The sequence below is a fragment of the Rhodnius prolixus genome, unplaced genomic scaffold (genome assembly GCF_049639745.1).
Source record: "Rhodnius prolixus isolate KJV_2025 unplaced genomic scaffold, Rpr scaffold_8, whole genome shotgun sequence".
NCBI classification, from domain to species: Eukaryota; Metazoa; Arthropoda; class Insecta; order Hemiptera; family Reduviidae; genus Rhodnius; species Rhodnius prolixus.
The window spans coordinates 6300893-6322968 of NW_027411593.1; the positions used below are offsets into that span (position 1 = coordinate 6300893).

At 35.7% G+C, this 22076-nt stretch overlaps 1 protein-coding gene and 1 long non-coding RNA gene across 5 annotated transcripts in view; one reads left to right on the forward strand and one right to left on the reverse strand.

Moving 5' to 3' along the window:
• LOC141450777 (uncharacterized) overlaps positions 1–21181 on the reverse strand; it is a 41758-nt gene extending 20577 nt beyond the window's left edge. The window contains exon 1 of the long non-coding RNA XR_012456314.1: positions 20935–21181. This is a non-coding gene — a long non-coding RNA (uncharacterized lncRNA). The remainder of the gene's footprint in view (positions 1–20934) is intronic.
• Positions 5565–22076, forward strand: part of LOC141450775 (ly6/PLAUR domain-containing protein 6B-like) — a 325478-nt gene continuing 308966 nt past the window's right edge. For all 4 annotated transcript variants that reach the window (XM_074121571.1, XM_074121572.1, XM_074121570.1 and 1 more), the window contains exon 1: positions 5565–5702. The gene's annotated coding sequence lies outside the window, so the exon portion shown is untranslated. The remainder of the gene's footprint in view (positions 5703–22076) is intronic.

Consider the following 22076-nt stretch of genomic DNA (forward strand, 5'->3'; position numbering starts at 1 on the left):
AAAAACGGCACGCGTCATGCAGGAGCTGACAGAAAAAGACTTCCAGCACTGTTTCGAACAATGGTACATTCGCTTGGAGCGTTGTAGGGATAGGGGAGGGGTGTATATTGAAGGGGATAATAACTAAATATGTATAAATTTAAAATAAAATGTTTTACAGCAATAGTCTCGTTATTTAATAGCCACACCTCGTACAGGATACGGTTTAGTGTAACCTTAAACCGTGCATCTGCTTAGACGTTCAACTTCATCAACATCATCCACTATCATTATCGTCAAATTATCATCCGTATTAGGTCGAATTAATGTCTTAGTAGTAATCTGATTTCCGTCCAGCAATCGCGGTAAAAGTAGAAATCACTCAAACAGCCCGTCTCTAAGTTTAATAAAGGCATCCCTGATTAGTCTGAAGGAAGAACAAAGTTAAAGTATAACTTTTTCTGTGGTCTTTGTCTTTGTCTTTGTTTGCAGCTTGTGCTTTTTTTTTTTTGTTGGTTAATTGTGTCTTTGTAATGGTGATTAGCAGCCTGGAAGGAAGCATAGAGTCTTCAAGCCTTTTTTTGTGCTTAGATTAAATATAAAATGAGACTTAAAATGCTTTCTCGACGTAATTAACATGAATCTTAATGCTGGGGGAAAAGAAAGCTCCTCGCTATTTTGTAAGTGGAATAAAGTATGAATTCCCAGGACTTAAATCTTGTGAACTCAGTAAATCTGGCGAAGTTGATAATTTAGAGCATTTCCTGATTGCTTGCCCTGTTTTTTGTCTCATTCAGACACAAATATATCGCTACAAATCTCACTCAAAACACAAAATTGAATCTTTTTAATGATGAAAATGAATTGAACAATGTAATATACAGGGGGTGTACACGGAGGAGTGGTCGAAACTTCGGGAGGTGATTCAGCAGCTCAAATGCAACAAAAAATATTCTCTTCACTTTGGCCCGATTCTCAATAGTGTCCAAGATATTTGCATTTTTAACTTTTCCGTCGATATTCGTGTTTTTCACCATAAAAACGGCCGTAACTTTTTCAACCTTTATCCTACAAAAAATCTGTTTGAACGAAAGAGCATTAAATTTCCTATAAATATGCTTAACTCAGAGCCTAAAAATGTTTCTTATAAACAATGAAATTTTTACTTTAATGTCAACAAAAATTCGTTCTCGATGATTTTTGTTTAAAATTTTCCACTGCATTTTTTCAATGATTAATGAATCAAGGAGTCACATAATTTCAGAAAAAGTTGCGCATTTATTGAGCTTCAAGACCATATGGATGCTTTTTGTTTTTAATAAAACCCTACCCCGAACAGAGGGGTGTAAATGCAGAAAACTGGGATTTTGCGTAACCGACTTTTCACTACTAATTTACTCTTATGTCAATTTCTGGAGAAGGAACAAAAAGAAAAGTAAACCATTTTAGTTTTTAACTATCATTATTCAATAAAACGGAAAACGAAACTATTCCGTCGCTATTCGCGTTTTCCACCATAAAAACGGCCCTAACTTTTCTAGCCTTTATAGACAATTTTTGGCGGGGTATTGGTAAAAGTTGCAACAAGCAATAATTTTTTGGAGTCCTGCGAAGCTAATATGTATCGTACTGTGGTAATGAGTTCGATTCCCGGTCTTAAGTCTTGGATTTTATTTAATGTTTAATATGAGAAATTTACAGTAAAGTAGGTTAGGCGGTTATAAACTAGACCCGCAAAGCTAAGATGTATTGTTGGTTTAGTGGGTTCGATTCTCCCGATCTAGGCCTTGGATTTTATTTAATGGTTTATATGAGAAATTTACAGTAAAGTATGTTGGGCGGTTATAGGCTAGACCCGCAAAGCTAGGATGTATTGTTGGTTTAGTGGGTTCGATTCCCGGTCTTAAGTCTTGTATTTTACTTAATGGTTAATATGAGAAATTTACAGTAAAGTAGGTTAGGCGGTTATAAACTAGACCCGCAAAGCCAAGATGTATTGTTGGTTTAGTGGGTTCGATTCTCCCGATCTAGGCCTTGGATTTTATTTAATGGTTAATATGAGAAATTTACAGTAAAGTATGTTGGGCGGTTATAGGCTAGACCCGCAAAGCTAGGATGTATTGTTGGTTTAGTGGGTTCGATTCCCGGTCTAGGCCTTGGATTTTATTTAATGGTTAATATGAGAAATTTACAGTAAAGTAGGTTAGGCGGTTATAAACTAGACCCGCAAAGCTAAGATGTATTGTTGGTTTAGTGGGTTCGATTCTCCCGATCTAGGCCTTGGATTTTATTTAATGGTTAATATGAGAAATTTACAGTAAAGTATGTTGGGCGGTTATAGGCTAGACCCGCAAAGCTAGGATGTATTGTTGGTTTAGTGGGTTCGATTCCCGGTCTTAAGTCTTGTATTTTACTTAATGGTTAATATGAGAAATTTACAGTAAAGTAGGTTAGGCGGTTATAAACTAGACCCGCAAAGCCAAGATGTATTGTTGGTTTAGTGGGTTCGATTCTCCCGATCTAGGCCTTGGATTTAATTTAATGGTTAATATGAGAAATTTACAGTAAAGTATGTTGGGCGGTTATAAACTAGATCCGCAAAGCTAAGATGTATTGTTGGTTAGTGGGTTCGATTCCCGGTCCCCAGGTCTTGTATTTTATTTAATGGTTAATAAAAGAAATTTATAGTAAAGTGTGTTAGGCGGTTATAAACTAGACCCGCAAAGCTAAGATGTATTGTTGATTTATTGGGTTCGATTCCCTGTCTTAGGCCTTGGATTTTATTTAATGGTTAATATGAGAAATTTACAGTAAAGTATGTTAGGCGGTTATAAACTAGACCCGCAAAGCTAAGATGTATTGTTGGTTTAGTGGGTTCGATTCTCCCGATCTAGGCCTTGGATTTTATTTAATGGTTAATATGAGAAATTTACAGTAAAGTATGTTGGGCGGTTATAGGCTAGACCCGCAAAGCTAAGATGTATTGTTGGTTTAGTGGGTTCGATTCTCCCGATCTAGGCCTTGGATTTTATTTAATGGTTAATATGAGAAATTTACAGTAAAGTATGTTAGGCGGTTATAAACTAGACCCGCAAAGCTAAGATGTATTGTTGGTTTAGTGGGTTCGATTCCCTGTCTTTAGGCCTTGGATTTTATTTAATGGTTAATTAAAGAAATTTATAGTAAAGTGTGTTAGGCGGTTATAAACTAGACCCGCAAAGCTAAGATGTATTGTTGGTTAGTGGATTCGATTCCCTGTCTTAGGCCTTGGATTTTATTTAATGGTTAATAAAAGAAATTTACAGTAAAGTATGTTTGCTAGTCGCCTCAGTCCGTGACACCTATTTTGGTAGTTGGACGTTAAGCCCCGCCTGAAAAAAATAGGCGATTACTAGACAATTTTTTATTGCATTTGAGCTGCTGAATCATCACTCGAAGTTTCAGCCTCTCCCCCGTGTACTCCCTGTATATTAAGATTAACTGCTCAAAATTAGGCGAATTATTGATCTAATATCGATTTACTAAGATACTCGATTGCTTTAGCAATTACAATGCTTCTCTATTATTTATGTCCATTAATATGTTCAACATGAGAATAACATGATGATTTAAGTTCACGAACTTTTTCAATTTGGAACAAAATAGTTCTTATTTTTTGTTTTATGATTAGAACTTTATTTTTGTCTTGTTTATTTTTTTGTACAGACTTTGTTTAAATAATGTTTGTCAAACTCTTGTAATAAGACCAAGTCTTTTTTTAGCGATAAGTACGATACAATGCAATTATTATGAAACTGGAATTGTAACAAATTATTTGTCCTTATTTAAGGAAAACAATTGAAGTGAGATTTTCTTAAATTATTGAATCTGCCCTTAATTGGTTGAGAAACCAAAAGAAAAAATAGATTTTAGGGAACGAAAGCACCTTATACAGCAATTTTTGTTTTAGTTATCCCTTTACACTTTGATCAAACTGTAATTCTACCTGGAATACCGATTGAGAGATACAAAAGAGAAAGGACGAGGAGCTGTTCTTCAGATTCAGGTAGTTTTGTTAACAGCGTCGTGAGAAGCATATTCAATGACTTCGGATACACGCAGCAGCACAGAGAAGATAAAGCTGAATAAATATAAAATGGACTTACTATACATGTCGAGGGAAATTGTCTACCTGCTGTTTGTAAGCCTTTTCCCAAGCCCAGTTAAACACAAAGAGACATACAGGGAAATCTGCTGTAACACAAATATCATATTTTTTTCCCCCCCTTATTGCTATTATTCTCCCATTCTTGATAACATATATTTACTTTTCCCAAGCTCCCGTAAGTGGAGGATTTTCTTTTGAGTATCATTTCGGAAAATGTACGTAATTTTCTTTTTACTCGATTTTCAGCCGCACATTTTTAACCGTCTATACAAAGGATAGTTGCCGAGCATTATGGAAATGTTTTAGCCAATCGGAAATGGCAATTTTGGTAGAATTGTTTTTCACCCTTAATCCTTTATGCACGCTTCATCAGGTTTTCCTACACAAATATTTCAAATAAAAATTACAGATCTACATAAACGGTTTTTAAAGAAAATTTGGGAGGCATAAAGCTGAAATAACGATTTTAGCAAAGAGGTAAATCCAGCTGTTCTATTTTGAATGAAATGTTTATGTAGGTAATTTCATGAAATTATATTGTATTATTAGAAATAATACCAGCCCAATTTGCATATTGTTGCTAAGAGTTGTTTAGTTTTAACTTAATTGGAAAATTATTAATAAAGTTAATAACTATGAATATATAGGTTTCAAAATAAGAAAATGCGCCTAGTGATACCTCTATTCTAGAAAATGTTTTTAAGAAATGAAATAATCAAAAAATCTGAGTGTTCGTTTGGGTCACTTTTGTGCTCGGGAAACATGTTTTCTAAAAAAAACTGCCTCCTTAAGCATGACTATTTTTTTTTGCAGTTTTTCCTTTTAAAAATAATAAGAAAAAAATAAAAGGCTAGGGATTAGGGATTAATTAGAAGTTTTCTGGTGCACTGGATTCCCACTAGGAGATTCCAGATTTGAATCCCAATAAATTCTATTATTAGTCGAGTATAACAGAGAGAAAAACTAGCTTGTGTTAGTTACAAAGTTTGGAAAAACTTTAATAAAAAATATTTCCCTAGACCCCATTGGAAAAATTTTGTGAGTAAATCGTTAATGGATGAGTAATTTAGTTTACAATTTTTTAAAGGTCATTTTGTAATTTTCTGATTGCAAATCAAATGATACGTCCTGAGTTCAATTAAGATTCAGACTTAAAATAGTACAGAAATATGGGGGATGCAAGGGTTGGGAATGAGAAAGAGAGGGAAGGTGCGAATGAGAGAGCAAAACTGGCTTAATATTAAAAGCTCAACTTTAAGTTTGAATTTTTGAGCTTCTTTTTTTTGTATTTCATTTCAAAATTTCGAAACCATTAAATTACAAAATAAATACAAAATATAATCTAAAACCATCCCCATCCATGTGGGGGGGGGGGTAGGAGGTCTTAAATGTGATCGTTCACTTCCGGCAATGGTCGCCACAGTTCGCATAAGCCCGGGCTATAGTGTGCAACAGTTCATCTCGGAACTCGGACAGCATCATCCCCAACTAGTGGTTCGGTCGGCTCGCGTTTACAGTTTTCTTGAACGTAACATCTAAATATCTTGTCATCTTTTTTTTTGGAGGGGGGAAAATCGTAAGTAAAACGTTTACTATTTTTTATTTTTTAATTAAACTAATTATAAAATCTATTTTTCATTATTTAAAAAAATATTAATTTAAATCTTTTTTTTTTTAATTAAAATCTAATATACGATATTTTTTACCTAAATATTTGATAGTAAGGGATGAAATTTTATTAATGAATAATTTTTATGGGTCTATAGAGAGTTATATTAAATACTACGTAAATGAATGAAAAATGAACTCGAATAAAATTTCCAAATTAATTTGCTAGGTAATTAATAATATTATTTGTATTAATAATATTATTAATTAAATAATTAATACTGATAATTAAATATTAAAATATTAACATTTTTTAATTAATAATTATTTATTTATTTTTTTAATTTTATAGTAATAAAATAAAATACCTGGTTTTCTAGACCAACAGAGACTGTTCAATATTTACCTTACTTCCGTTTTGTTTAATTAAAATGCAAATTGGTAAGGGTACGACGACCGTTCTAGAGGCGTTGAAATAAAGATAATTGAGAGACCGACTTTTGCTTAGCTACTTCCTTTTTAGGTTTTCATTTTTCCTAAAGTAATAAAAAAAAAGAAAAAAGAAAAACCTACTTCATTTTTTTGGAATTTTCTTTATTTATTTATTTTCTTCAAGAGTAAAAAAAAAATCGAAATATTAATAGAAAATTTTGGAAAATAATGGTAACTTTTCATATTATTTTACTTTCATTTGTCGAAAGAATGTACATATAGGTGACCGTGCAACATTCTTATTTAGATTTTAAATGTACCTTAAGATATCGATAAAGGGCTTCATGAAAGATTAAAGAAAATGCCTAAGAAAATATTGAAATTGTTTAGAAATATGTCAGACAGTAAATTGCAGTAAAGGTTCATGTAATTCTTAGTCAATTGCTGTGATCGATAAGTTCGTACAGAATGAAGTACTTACTCGTAGCTCAACTTTCTACATTTATGACATAATGAGTACATTACTGATCGTGGGGCCCAATCGCGTTCAACTTTATCGAGACGGGAACTTCCTCTGTATGTCGTTCATTAAGTATTTCCTCTCTCTAGAAAAGTAAACCTGATTGAAATATTAATTTTTTTGCTATTAAATGACTAGTTATTTGTTCTTGAAACTATATTTTCTAGTTAAATTTGAGAAAAAATACGGTCAATCAAGTCCGGTTTTTAGTTGACGGGTCTAGTAAGGGGGCCCAAGTCAATGATGTCGTATGTCCATAGATTTTAGTCTGTTCGTCCGGCGTCCTTTCCAAGAGTCTCATTGGATGAAAAGTAACTTTTACAATTTACTGCACCCTTTTAAGGGAACTTTAGGTCAAGGTTCGGGGTCCATAATATTAAGAGGAAAACCAGAAAACTGTTTCTGACGCGCTGTTCCTTGGTGCATACTTCCGGCTATTTTTGCGGAGTGTTTCCTGTCTGAAAAATTGACTTCACGATTTCATGTTTTTGGCATTCATACTTTTAATAAAAATATTACATAATAAATTAATCGCTGGGTGTACAAAAACGTTCGTGTCCTGTGCTCATTTGTTTTCTCAAGGTTTCTGTCAAAACTACTGCCAAAAGAGAGTTCTTTTACAGCCTGCATAGTTCTGCTTATTGCACTATGTATTTCAAAAACTAACACACCCGATCATGTTCATATGAATCAATCTTATTGGAAATTCATTTTAGAGGCGCTTTAGAAGTGGCGTGTCTTTTAAAAATTACGTTTCAGTTTTAGGGTATCTATATTTTTTTTAATAGTTGTACAATTTAAAAACGAATCAAATTGTGTAGCCAAATTTCGAAATATTTGAAAACTATATTTCTAAAAATATATGTGGATGGAAACTACATTTCCCCTATTTTTTTGAAGATATGGTGCCTTAAGCGTCGTCCATTTTTCATAATTTCCACAGATTTCTGAGCAAGAACATCAAAGATACCCTCCAAAGATGCTGATAATGTTTTTTTCCCCATTCTGAATGTTATAACTGACTCTGAAAAATAAATATCTACATTTTCTATCTCTTATAGAAAATACAGAACACTTTTTTTGCGGACTTTTTTGACGATTAACGCCCGGAGATGGTTTAAAATATGGATGCTCCACAATACTTAAAAATCAATACCTTTGACCTTTTCAAAGAATTCATTCCAAACATGTCGGTCGTACGCTTTATGGTGGCATCTTCTTGCACTGGGCTTTGCCTATAAATCTTCTACATCATCATTCAACCATCTTAGTTGCCGGCGATTACGTCTTCTTGTGCGTCCTGGTTTTCCAGGCCCTCTTAATCTCTGTTGCAGCCACTGTCCAGGCAGACATCTTAATCTTTCTTTACTACAAATTGACTAATCCAAAAATTTGTTTAAAATATTTAGATGCTTCTAGCCAAAAATTTGATTTTTTGAGAGACAGAGGTGGATACACCCATCAAATCTCATGACGATAGTTCAGGGTCTGCGGAGGATAGATCATTGGTAGAAATAGGTTACCAGTGGGAGGAGCTTATTCTGGTATCCCTTGAGAATGTTGCTCGATTAGTGCGGGCTACTGGGAAACTCAGGTGGCTCGGTTCGTTGCTATTGGTTACCAATAAGGAGGTCCAGAGGAGTTTTGGATAGCTCAGAGTGTTCCTCCCCACTGATAAAATAACATAGCAGTGAAAGTACCATGTAATCAAAGTTTTAAGTTTCCTTGATTGGGTTATTATTTTCCAAATGAGACGTATTTATTTTCCGAGAATGCTTTATATATATTTATCTGGAAAGATAGTGTTACGTTACGCAACGGTTATAATATCGACTCCAGGTTTTTATTATTACAACTGCGCCTAATGTTGTGTGATTGCTGAGATGGATAACTGCGGCGATAAAGACTGTAAAATGTGAAGAAGTCCTTGAAAAGAGGCAGTTATAAATTCACTTGAAGAAAGTGGTGAATTTTAGTGGGATAACTGGGGGGAGAAAACAGGAGATGGCGACGACAAAATGGAGTACCTGCAGGAGATATGGCTGGAGAAATACGAGTCCTTTCTTTCTTTCCATCTTCCTCATACTTGGGTAGGAACTCCAGGGTACCGCTGAAGGTAGGAGAATATAAATCTCTATTCATACAGAATCAAGTAAATCGCCCGGGTTTTAACGAGTTTCTTCTGCACCTCACGATGTATTTTTTTCTTTTTGCCCAACGTGCTTTCTTTACACGTAAAGAGCGCGATGAGCCCATGTAGTGAACGTTGGAAATAATGGCTTATCCATATCCACCATTGGGTTTTCGTTAGTAGTTGCCATCATAAAATGGTTCTTTAATAGACTACCAGGAACTTGAATGGAGGAAGGGGCGTATTTTCTACTTTATGATCATCCGTTGGAAAAGCGGATGAGTTAAGACGTTCAGGATAATGGGCGCCTTCATATCCCCAGTTCTGCCACTACACAATATCCTCCGTGTATTTATGATACGTAATCACGCGCTTTAATCGTAATCCTGTCAAAAAAAAAAAAAAAAGAAATGAAATTTACGTCGTCGTCCTAACTTGATACAGTTTTCTTCATATCTTCTTAAATTTCTAGTGGATTTTAAAGCTATACATGTTCCCTATAAATGTCTTGAGATCTTTTTGGGGAAATCTCACAACCCTAGAATCACCCTAAAATTACCCCCACCCCCCCCCCCCCCAAATAGCATCAGATGTATTTGTGAGGTTTTTTTTTTTTTTTGTGGGTACAAGAATAAATAGCTAAGAAAGTGTTCTTCTGATTGACTTTTACTGAGCGGAAGACATTGTACGCTCAGCTTCCTGTAGCTGACTTCATACGCTAGTTATTAGAGAAACTGGCGAACAAATATAAAATTTAATCATTTCCGAATTAGAAATAAATGATAAAGTAATTGCTAAAAATATAACCTGAAAAGCAATGTACCCAAACATTTATTATTCTAAACTGAGCTACATTTGTTATATTGTTGCTTTAACTTGCAGGCTCGCTGCAAAGCTCCGAATTTAAAGTACAAAATATTTTTCGGGGACTTAATTAAGTAAGACGGCTTTGCTCAAACAAAGTTGAAGATTTGGTAAACCTAAGTGGAATTTTGCTCAATTTGGTCCCAAAACTGATCGAAATATTTTAATTGGGATTTTTAAAACGCTAACCACTGAGATATTTCCTCCCTTACGTGTTATTATTATTTAAAAAAGATACTTTTTTGTCTCTCGCAGTTTGCCCTGAGCAGAGTTTGTTGCAGATAGAGTAGTATATTTAAGTAAACTAATCGCCTATTTTTCTTACATCATTCTTGGATATTAAGCCCAACTACCAATTAGATGTCGTGGACGCGGGGCCAGAAGCTTATAGTGTGGATAGTGTTTACCATAACTCTTTCAAGATTAAACAAAGGCGAAGTTTTTAAAAATTTGTCCGGTTGGTACTTAGTTTTTTTTTTAAGTAGTGTTAAAACAAAACGGCTTTGCCTTTTAAATAAATAATAAAACAAAAAAAGGGTCCAGCCCCTCTTTTTAAATAGGAACAGACTAGACACAAGCGGGGTGACCTAGATAAATAGGGCAAAATCATAAACACCCGATACTAAACAGACAGGACTTGGAACGCGGATCCTTCCAGCTTAACACCCTTAAAATGGTACTAATTTGGATCGTGTGCGTCTATTGCACTTTACTGGATATAAATTCCAGTTTTATTTGCATCAAAGGGGAATGAGCGTCATTTGGAAAATACATAGAAGGACTCCAGGGTGTACTTCTAATATCTGCAGGTACTGATAAATATTTTTGTTTTTTGTTTTTAAAGATTTAAGGCGCGTCAAACATCTAAGGTTATTGGCACCCAGAGCTTTTTTCAGTGCACTGCCGGCCTCCGGACAGTGTTCTCTCGTTACAGACAACACTGTCCATCACCGAACTGTGAACTGTAAGAAGCTCCTAGGAAGAGAAAATCTAAGGATCTTTTTTAAGATTTAAGGCGCGTCAAACATCTAAGGTTATTGGCACCCGGAGCTTTTTTCAGTGCACTGCCGGCCTCCGGGCAGTGTTCTCTCATTACAGACAACACTGTCCATCACCGAACTGTGAACTGTAAGAAGCTCCTAGGAAGAGAAAATCTAAGGATCTTTTTTAAGATTTAAGGCGCGTCAACATCTAAGGTTATTGGCACCCGTAGTTTTTTTCAGAGCACTGCCGGCCTCCGGACAGTGTTCTCTCATTACAGACAACACTGTCCATCACCCGGACAGTGAGCTGTAAGAAGCTTCTAGGAAGAGAAAATCTGAGGAACTTTTTTAAGATTTAAGGCGCGTCAAACATCTAAGGTTATTAGCACCCAGAGCTTTTTTCAGAGCACTGCCGGCCTCCGGACAGTGTTCTCTCATTACAGACAACACTGTCCATCACCCGGACAGTGAGCTGTAAGAAGCTTCTAGGAAGAGAAAATCTGAGGATCTTTTTTAAGATTTAAGGCGCGTCAAACATCTAAGGTTATTGGCACCCAGAGCTTTTTTCAGAGCACTGCCGGCCTCCGGACAGTGTTCTCTCGTTACAGACAACACTGTCCATCACCGAACTGTGAACTGTAAGAAGCTCCTAGGAAGAGAAAATCTAAGGATCTTTTTTAAGATTTAAGGCGCGTCAACATCTAAGGTTATTGGCACCCGGAGCTATTTTCAGTGCACTGCCGGCCTCCGGACAGTGTTCTCTCATTACAGACAACACTGCCCATCACCGAACTGTGAGCTGTAAGAAGCTTCTAGGAAAAAAAAATCTAAGGGTCAGCAGTTGGATTCGAACCCGGGACCTCCGCGTGGGAGTCCAGTACGCCAACGGCATGGCTAAATAATATTGATAAATATTATGATTAAGTCTTCAATCAGTGATAAGACGTAGTGGGTGCATAATAATTAATAACTTAACATCGTCACTTTTTCTCAGTTACGCCTCCACACATTTATTTTCTCTTATTGTTCAAGATAGAATTGCAAAAATGAGAGAATTTTCAAAAAAATCAAGCTTTCTCCTGGTAAGAAATACGTTATGTTCATGTAGGTGAATAAGGTGTTGAAACATTTAAAAACGGAAGTAAGACTTTTCAAAAGCACTACTTTTAACTTTGGATTAACTGTGTGAACTTTAGAGAATGTGATTAAATGAGTCCTGTGAAAAGTTTTCGAAAATTTGCAGTTAATATTTCCGCTTTACAAGTTTAATGGTGATATAACAACGGAAGAGGTTTTTTCTTCTTTTTTTTGTGAAGTTAAGTGTTTCAAGTACAGTAGTACATTTGGTATAATGCCTAGTTTAGGAAACAGTAACAGAATTAAACACTCTTAGCTCAGTTTATTTTTATATGCAAATTAACTGCTTCTAAGTCTCTTTGTGAAGTAGATCTCTTGTCTGTTTCCGGAGGCCCCCTTTTATATTATAATTTCTACATCTCATTAACTTGAATATATTATAATAATAATACAAAAAAAAAACTTGTATAATGGGAGAAATTCTCTTAAGAGATATGACAAGCTGTTTGCAGACTTTGCTCAAGTTAGTTCTTGTATTTAACTACTTGGCAGAACATAAGTTCCATCTGTGTCTTAGCGATCAATTAATCCAAGCAAACTAAGTCTACATACATACACACACTCACACACAAACCTTTCAAACAAACATCTAAAGTTTTTCATCCATTAATACTTAGTAAGTTCCAAGGTTGGTGCATTAGTTTAACACCTTAAAATTTAAGACATTCGTAATTAGTAGCTACTTATTACATTCTTAACTTTGTTTTCATTAATAAAACTAAATAATTTAAAAAATGTTTAAAGTGAATCATCCATTGAATAAATCGGAACTTCCTTCTATTGAGAAAAAAAGATGCTTGCTTACCTACATTGAGAAAAAAAGATACTTATACGAGTATGTAAGCTAAGTGCTGGCTGCAGAATTAATCCGTCAAGACCGTAGGGCTATAAGGATAATTGTAGGCCTATTAACTGTGGCCACTGCAGGCTCAGAAAACACATGCATCGCATGGGCCTGACAGATGATAGCCTCTGTAGGTTCTGTCAGGAAGAGGAGGAGGAAACGGCACTGCACTGTGTTGTGTCAGTGTGAGGGATTCGTGTGGCTAAGGATGTTACTTCTCGGTAAGGAAAAAACCAAGGCCTGAGAGCTTTACCCAAGAGTCGCTCTCTAGAATTAAGAGTCTGATTAAACGGACGAGGTCTGGAGGGGAAGCCACAATAGATCCAAAGGGGTCGCAGTGGCGTAGGCCTTGAGGCCGCCCTAGTCTAATCTATCTATCTATGCATGCTCAGAACTTGGGTTCAAAACATGAATCACAACAATTCAATAATAGACGCATCGCTGGGGAGAAGTAAGAAAATTAAAGAGCTGAAAATGTCCAATTTTAAGAAAAACAGGAGTTAAGCTGTACCCTGTATAATCCTGGAATCGATGCGGGTCTTTTAAGAGTACGTCAAACCTCTTTCAGGTGTGAATTGCGTCGGTTTTAGTCTCATTTTAAATGATCTTCGTCTGCTTAACACCAAAGTTAATTTTTTTTATAAGTCTGTGTTAGACTCAAATACTTTTTTTCCCCTCGGTTTTAGAAGAGCTTCACTGCCTAAAAGAGCCTAAATTAAGAAACTTTAATTAAGCTGCGTAACAACACCAACCACTAATTATTTCATTGAAATCAAAACAAGCCTGCCTCCATTCATGGGTTATACTTTTCTTCTTTAATAAAAAAATTATGAATGGTAACTCCTGGCGATTAATTAACTCTCTGCACTTAAGAGGGGGTAATTTTGAGTAAAATAAATAATAAGCTTGGCAGGGAAGGGGTTAGCTATGCGGTTAGAGTATTGGATTCCCACGCGGAGGTCCTGGGTTCGATTTCCTTAGATTTTCTCTTCCTAGGAGCTTCTTACAGCTCACTGTCCGGTGATGGACAGTGTTGTCTGTAACGAGAGAACACTGTCCGGAGGCCGACAGTGCACTGAAAAAAACTCCGGGCTCCCAATAACCTTAGATGTTGACGCGCCTTAAATCATTAAAAAAATATATATAATCAGCTTGTCAACGCGTGAACGTTGACACCCCAAAGCGTAGCGTTAATCGGGGCGCTATGCGCCAGCGGATAAAACCGGAAGTGACGAAGCGGGTCACAATAATCGTGAATAGGTCACACTTGAATACATGCAAATATATATAGAGAGTAGAGCAGAGGTAGGAATGAGTAACACTTACCCTTGCGGCCGGATGTGAAACTCCTGAAGCGCAGTGCTAGAAGTATAAGGGCGAATGCCAAAACAGCGGATATGGTAGAGGTATAAGCGTCTCTAAGGAAAGCGGAAATAGTACATGTATATGCGTCTAGAAGGAAAGCGGAAATAGTAACTGTATATACTTGTCTGAGGGTTAAGCGTAGCGTGGAGGAAGAGGGAAATCTCAGGAAAGGCGTAAGGAGAGGACGAACCTTGCACCGGAAGCGGGTCCACGGAGTGGCCCGCGAAGCGTAGAATTATTGGGGTGATGTCCCTGGATGTCACTCGAGTGATGGTACGTGTATACCACCAAGGCGGAAGCGAAGCGTAGCAGCGTAGAGAAGCGGTAAGAAGCACAGTAAAACCAGCAGGCTCAAAGGCACATGCAGCAGACCAAGCACCGTACAGGACGATAAGGAGGTGACCCTATGGTCTAAGAGAAGGTAGAGGGGGTAGTTGGGCAGCGTGAGAATGGCATAGAATAACATCGAAAATAAGTTAAAATATATACAAAGCTTCAGAGAATAAGAATAAGGTTTTAAATATATACGACAAGCTGAAAGTCCAACCAGCAGAGGCGAACGTCAGTACGCGCGCGGGTGATGGGCCGACCAGCGCGAAGTCATAGCCAGCCGAACTGGCCGAACGTCCCCGATCGCGACCGAACACAGCTAATCAGCTTATCGACGAATGAAAACCCAAAATAGAAGATTTTTGAACAAGGCATCATCGAATCTAAGAACCAAGAAAGAGCGTGTTTTATAGAACCGTTTTCATTCAATAAAAGAACATCTTACATTCCAGCTCAAATACAGTGTCACGCCAAACGTAAACAATGATGTTTTCTTAATGTAATTCAGAAGGTGAACTACTAAATTTAAATGAATTTTAAACCTTATATTCAAGGGAAAGTAAAACGTAAATCTCTGTTCCATTCTCAGTTTTGAATGGTTTAGAACATGCTTTCATTCCCTTGTCTGAAATCCTATTTTCCAACTCCATTTAGGAAAAGTATTTTAATTTAGAATTCCTACAGGATGGGGGTATATGATAGAGCTAATGGTCCTGGATGGTCCTTCCTTGGAAAAATTACCATAAACAATCCTTCGCGTGCTGGAAATCTCTTGTCAAACAATTTATTTCATTTTCAGGGATCAAATCTTAAGCTTTTCTTTTAGTTTTCTAGTAGGGAAGGGATTAGTGGCAAGCGAATATCCCGGATTCGAATCCAGCTGCTGGCCCCTCACCTTGTCTTTTCCTAGGAGCTTCTTACAGCTCACTATCCTTCAGCGGACGGTGTTGTCAGTATCGAGAGTGAAGTGCCCTGAAAAAAAGGTAGAAACAGAGGTAGTGAACCGATATTGGAGACAAAATTTTATAATATTTAAACCGGCAAAGAAGTGGCGGATTAAAATGAACCCATAGAAATGCCCAGCATGCCACGTTTACTCTCTGGCGGGGCTCCTGTCCACCTGTCCTCTTCAGCAATCCTCTTCCTTGTACAGATCTGGTGCGCTACCTTGGGCTCTACATAGTCAAACGACTCACGTGGAACCCACATACTAGACTTAAAAGACAAGCAATGACAGAACGTGCGAAACTACTTTACAGACTACTTGGACGACGCTCTAAATTACCCATTGATCTCAAACGTTTAATATACAGTACTAATCTCAAACCTATGTAGACTTACGGACTAGAGCTGTGGGGTTCAGCCTAACCTACAAACATACGGACTGTACAAAACATTTCAGTCAAAACTCCTCCGACAGATAGTTGACGCTCCTTTCTACGGTGACTAACCTAACTCAACATTCCCTTCGTACAACCAACTCGCCAAGACTAAATACCAAAAGTTCCATACTGCTCTCTCGACTAGCTCTAATCCTCGCCGACTGAATCGCCAATGGTTTCGTGACTTCTTCGCAGATTGAAGACCTAAACGTCATCCTTCTCCTGTAGAAAGTGCTACCGCTGGGTAGTTTCTCTCCTCCCGCACCAGTTCATCATATTTACTGATTGTATTCATGTATACAGATAGTAAATTACAAAATTAATTAAAAAAATATATATATTTAAACCAATTAATTAACATTTTAAACCCATTTCCCTGCATTCTATCCTATGTGCCCTTTTTAAACTCCAAAGAAAAGTGGAATGGTTATTTTTTGGGCAACTTTCTTTAATTTTCATTGGGTCTTTTCTCATCCACATAAAAATAAGAACATGATGCTTGATGTTATGATAAAAATAATTTTTTCGTGCTTAACACTAAGTAAATGCTCTTATTAACACTAAACCTACCACGACCGGTCAATTGACTGTTTTTTAAATTTGATTTAAATTTTCTAATTACAGCGTCATCATACCGCCATTAAACTTCACTTCTTTTCCTAATATTTGATTTTTGAGAAAAATTTGTAGTCCCTCTTAACTACCGCGACCGGTCATTTGACCGGTTGAATATTTTCATTTTATTTACTCATGATTTAATTATTTAATATTTTATTTTATTTATTTATTTTTGTAACAGAATTCTCTCGAAATCTCAATTTGATAATGCATTTATCGGATTATTGTTTGCATGTGGTGCATGTGAGGCGAAAAATGTACGATATTGCCCTTTTCACTGGAACAAAAATAGGGAGGAGCATTCTTCTCAAACACTATGAGCAGAAATGTATAGACGGAAATTTTGAGGTTTATTCGAGTGGATCAAAGAAATCATCGATAAATTTGCTTTGATTTCTAAATTTTGGAACAAATTCGTTGAGCACAGTCAAAACTGTTCTAACCGAGAGCATTTATCTCTTCCAAGGACGTTTGTTCCCAACAAAGTCAAGATGCAGATTTACTCGGTACATGCCAAACAAACAGGACAAATTTGGTATCAAATCTTGGCTAGCGTTCGATGCAATAAAAGGCTTTCCATTTTTGGGAAAACGAGATTCATTTTTAAACAAAAGAAACAACGCTTTTCCATTGTTAAATAATTATTATCTTCATTCTAAAATAAGTAATTTAAGTAATTTTAAAGTCCGGTCATTTGACCGCTCACGGTAGGAATAGTTATGCATAAATGTCGGTAGGTTTAGTGTTAATTAGATTTAAAAAAAAAGGGCACCTGAAAACATATTTAAGGCATCAAAACTGTTCTTTTCTTAGGGAGGAAACTGTAATTTGTAATCTTTCTGCTGGATTATACTGTAATTAGAGAAACATTATGTCTTAACCATAATTATAAAAAAAGAAGAAGTTTTTTGATCCAAAAATTTACAATTAGAAATTTATCAAATGTTAAATGAAAAGAAGATCCATCTTTACAATCAGCAAGCACATTTGATCTAACAAACATCGCCCACATTTATGGCTTCCCTCTTTCGTCAGTCAGTCAGTAGAAAGAACCATAGTTGATTTACATTTCTGAAAACCAGCCTTTCTGGTTGGGAATTCAAAGTGAACCATGCATATCTAATCATACCTTTAAATCATGGCGAAAAGCTTGGTGAAAAGAGAACGGAGAGTAACTTTATTATCAGGCCTTGCCTTGAGTTTGTGAGCAAACATTTTGAGGAAAATACGAGTATATACGGGAATTCGGGATTTCTTCTTTATTATGTTTTCCAACCTGACTGAAGAAGCTCCCCATCATCATCATCATCATCATCATACGCTTGAGAAGATGCTGTGTGCAGTGTGCTGGAATTATTTCAGTTCTTTCATTTAAAGTTCTTCATCGATGAACAATGGTGTACGAGATCAGAGATCCCTAAACTACGGCCCGCGGGCCACTTATCCGGCCTCCGCTGCACTTCCGGAAGGGGCATCTCTTTCACTAGGTGGTCAGTGAGAGGAGGTGCCGCAAAGCGCTGTGTCGCTCATGTACAGTACTACTTCCGATGACGCGCGGGATGCACGCGTCACGGCTACGAAAACCGTGCGTAAAATAACAGCCAGAAGTAGGAAGAAAGGCAAAGCACTATAACTAAACCGGACATTGGACCATCTCATTAGCCAAAAAGCAGGTCCATAATTCCCACAGAAATACTGGGCAGTTTGTTGTTTTAAATTTACTTGTTCTTTATTTGAAATATTCTATTTGTTCCCGTTTTTTTTACTTTAAAATAGTCTGTTTTATAGTCGGGGCTTTCCAACGGTCTGAGGGGACAGTGAACCCCCTGTGTAAAAAGTTTGGGGACCCCTGGTGTAGATGAAATTTTTATCGCGTATAATTCCTCTTTAAGATTGACCAAATTAGTTGGTATTAGTAATACAATATTAGTAATACAGTATTTTACAAGTGCTTTTTTGTGTCTAGATTACAAAAAAAATGGTGTACCATTTTGCTAAGTAATTTTATTTCCCAAATGTCTTAAAATATACACAGAAACACTCAAAAAGCTTCCCTTTTTTTAAAAAAGTTTTAAGCTGGTTTTTACCGGAAGGAAGTATTTTTGAAGAAATTGATGGATCAGGGTTTTATTTTACCCACCGTGAAGTAAAGACCAAATCAACATTAGGGAGTCAGTCCCAGAAGTTTGGGACTAATACTTATCAATATAAAATATGCAACAAAAAAACTGGGGAACAATCGGTGACCCCCCCACCTGTCCTGTAGTAAGACTAAGTCGGAAAACCGACAGGAAAAGTCAGGAAAAACCTGCATTACGGAGGGAGTAACAAAGGAAATAATATTTAATTCCACCTCTTTAAAGTACAACCAGAAGGCTTCTTACCTTCTCCTTTTAAGCTTCTTTCTAATTAAGGCTATAAAATGAAGGACCTTTAAAAGTAACAAATAAAAGCTCCAAATGCTTTTTTTTTATAATTATTAAAAAAAAGTTCTCGAGCTTTTTTGGGTTCTCGAACCTGTTTTTCTTTTTTTGCGATAACAATACCACCTCTATTTAAACCAAAATCGTTTACCTGTTTTTAAACAATAGGTGGTTCAAAAATAAGATTATTTACTTTACCTTATTTACTTTTGTACTTTACGCTTACTTCTCCCCGTTGGAATTCTATTTACTTCTAGGAGAAATATTATATTTTTTCTGCAACCATTAGGGTTATTAACTAAAAAAAAAAAAAAAAACTAAACAGGAATCACTAGAATCCATTTTAAATTTCTATAAGGTAATACTACAACCTTTTTAACTGTTATAATTAAAAATATCTAATTATTTATTAAAATATTATTTTTATTTCTATATTCCTTTCAATTTTTATTTTATTTTTTTAATATTCGTTTTTTAATTATTTAGATAAAATAAATTTAAATAAGCTTATTAAAGTTTTACAGAAAATATTTAATTACAAAACTTCTTATATCAAGGAAGCACAATAAAGTTTTTCTTCACTCACTAAGTGAAACGAAACTAATGTGACACTAATAGGAATTTTTCCCCACTAGTAAAAGTAAAGTTGGGCCTAACACAGCTGATTTTAATTGAGTAATGAGAACATTCCTACATAGTTGCAGAAAAAAGATAATTTATTTGTAGTAAATAATCTGACTGGATTTAAGTTACATTAGTTAGCTTGGTGAGCACTCGTTTTTTGGATTGGGTACTCTAATAATTGGAACTCTATAAAAAGTGCCATGAAAGCTAAGATGTTATCCCAGCAACTTGAAAGCAAGGTAAACCCTTTTAAGTTTTTATTTTATAAACTAATTTTACATAAGTCTTATTTTTCATAAGGTCAATTTAGCAAAACCTAACCGTCTAGTTTTTTTTTAAAATTATTATTATGGGACTGAAACTAGCACTTTCTTAAGAGTTATGCGACTTAAGAAAACGACGCACACCCATAAGAAAATCACTGCAACAACTTAAGTATACAAGTTATAGCTACAGTTATAGCTAACTATATGGTTTAATGAGCAACATTCATGTGAGTTACGCTACAGTTAGTTCGGCTTATGCTATAACTTCATCATATCCACCATAGTGCATAGAGTTCATGAATTGCACATAGAATCATCATTAATCAACAAGTAAAACTTGTATACGATCTGGAAACCATGACGTGACAAACCACTGTCTCGAATAATTTACTGATATCTAGGTGAAATTAATTTATGTACTCTGAAAGGAATTAAATTTGGTTTTTTTTTCTGGCCTATAATTCAACCAAACAGTACAGTTATTAAAGTTTTTCTAAGTCCCCGAAGGATTTGGATAGTTAAATGGATAAAGTACAAAAAATGGGAAGGGATAATAAAGGATTTACAAAATTGATTGTAAACAAGCCACAGCTCTTATAACTTGGAGATGAATCAGTAAACCATAATTTGTAACTAACTCCTCATTGAAAAGTTAAGCTCTGCTAAAACATTTTAAATTCTTGTGTCCCCATCCCTATCTTGAAATTTGTTGCTAACTTATTCTTTACGAGACCGAAAGAAATTTTTTTCCGCATTAAGTTTGTACTTAGAAATCTGGCTACTAAGTTCTGCGGGTACTTTAGAAAATGAAGAAGAGATAGAAAATTATTTACCAAATTAAGTGTGCTACACTTCTCCCTGTTTTGGTTTCAAATATGTTGTATTTAACGAGTAACTGGTTAACATGAGTGTCCAGCTTCTAGTAATGGACAACTTCCCAGCTTCCCTTGCAGCTTTTTTGGGGTTGTTGATGCTTAACAGTTAGGAATTATAAATTTATTCCCTAACTAGGTTAAGGCCCTCAATGTCACAATGGTTTAAAGAGACATTGAAAAATTGATGAGCTAGATAATTGTTGGGAAAGCAATAATACCTAATTGGGGAGAGCTGACAGATTATAATATTCAAAAAAGGGAGGATCAAAGGGGATGGGCACGTCACCAACACTCAGAATTACTAAGAGCTTTAGACAAACAAAATAATTTTATATTTCCAATTAAAACAAGAACACCAAAACATGCAAATACGGGCTAGCCCTAAAATATAATTGATAAGACTTACAGTTCTTTTTGTTTGTTTTACAATTTGCAACACAGACTGACTTGTTCATTAATAATTGACACTGGCACCTGATATATAACACAAGACGAGACAAAGTTCTTTATATTTCTTCTATAAGGCACACCGAATGGCTGGGACACTGTCGAATTCCTAACGAAACATAGACACTTAAAGAAAAACAAGAGTAATGGCCGACCACAACACCGTTCTGAGCCCGCCAAACAAAGACCAAGCACGCTCTCAGCATCAGCTGGAAGTCCCCTCTTCTTTCCCAAAGCCTTGCCAACTGTCTGGGCGTGGACGACTTACCAGCAAGAGAGAGCGCGCGAACATCTTCAAATTCAAATTTTATTCAGGGATTGAACAGACGATCTCTTTAAATAAATGAGTCCATTATCGGAGGTAGATTTTTTTGAGGTAGGAGAAGATTATTGCCCAAGATGTTCACGACTCCTTTGTAACTTACTCAGGATTTTGAGTCTCGAATTTTGTTCTAGGTTTGGTTTAAGTTTTCATTAATGCGCAGAGGACACTGATAAGCGCAGGGCCATGTTTCTCCATTACACAACCAAATAATGATCCATTCAGCCAGATACAAGCTGCTGCGTAGACAGTCTAAATTGCAACTTTGAGTAATCTTGTTGAACTAATTCCAACCGATAGATCAGACATTTAAGCACCCCTTATTAGGTATCAATCGAATTTGATAGAACTTAATAGAATCTAAAGAACATTTCTTTATTTTCATTTAGAACACAATCAACATTAAGAGCAACATCTGCTGTTGGATTTTCCACACCAGATTCATTAATATTTTCTCCAAATGCACTGTTACCTTTAAAAAATTCTTTTTCCTATTCCAATTTTATGATTTTTTCCCAAGGAGGGGGCCTTTTGTTTTCTTTATTTTTTATTATTATTTATTTTTTTTTTCTAAAGAGCTACAGTTTTTCTCATTCATTTCGCTCAGTCTAAAACCCTGGAAAATTTATAACCAGAAAAACCAAGTCCAATTTCCTAACTTTGAATTACGAAGCATTTACATTGTGTATGTATTAAATTACGTTCATATATCTTTTTCATTTATTATACAAATGTTATTCTTTTATATATTATGTGGGTTGTTTTATATTATTACTTCT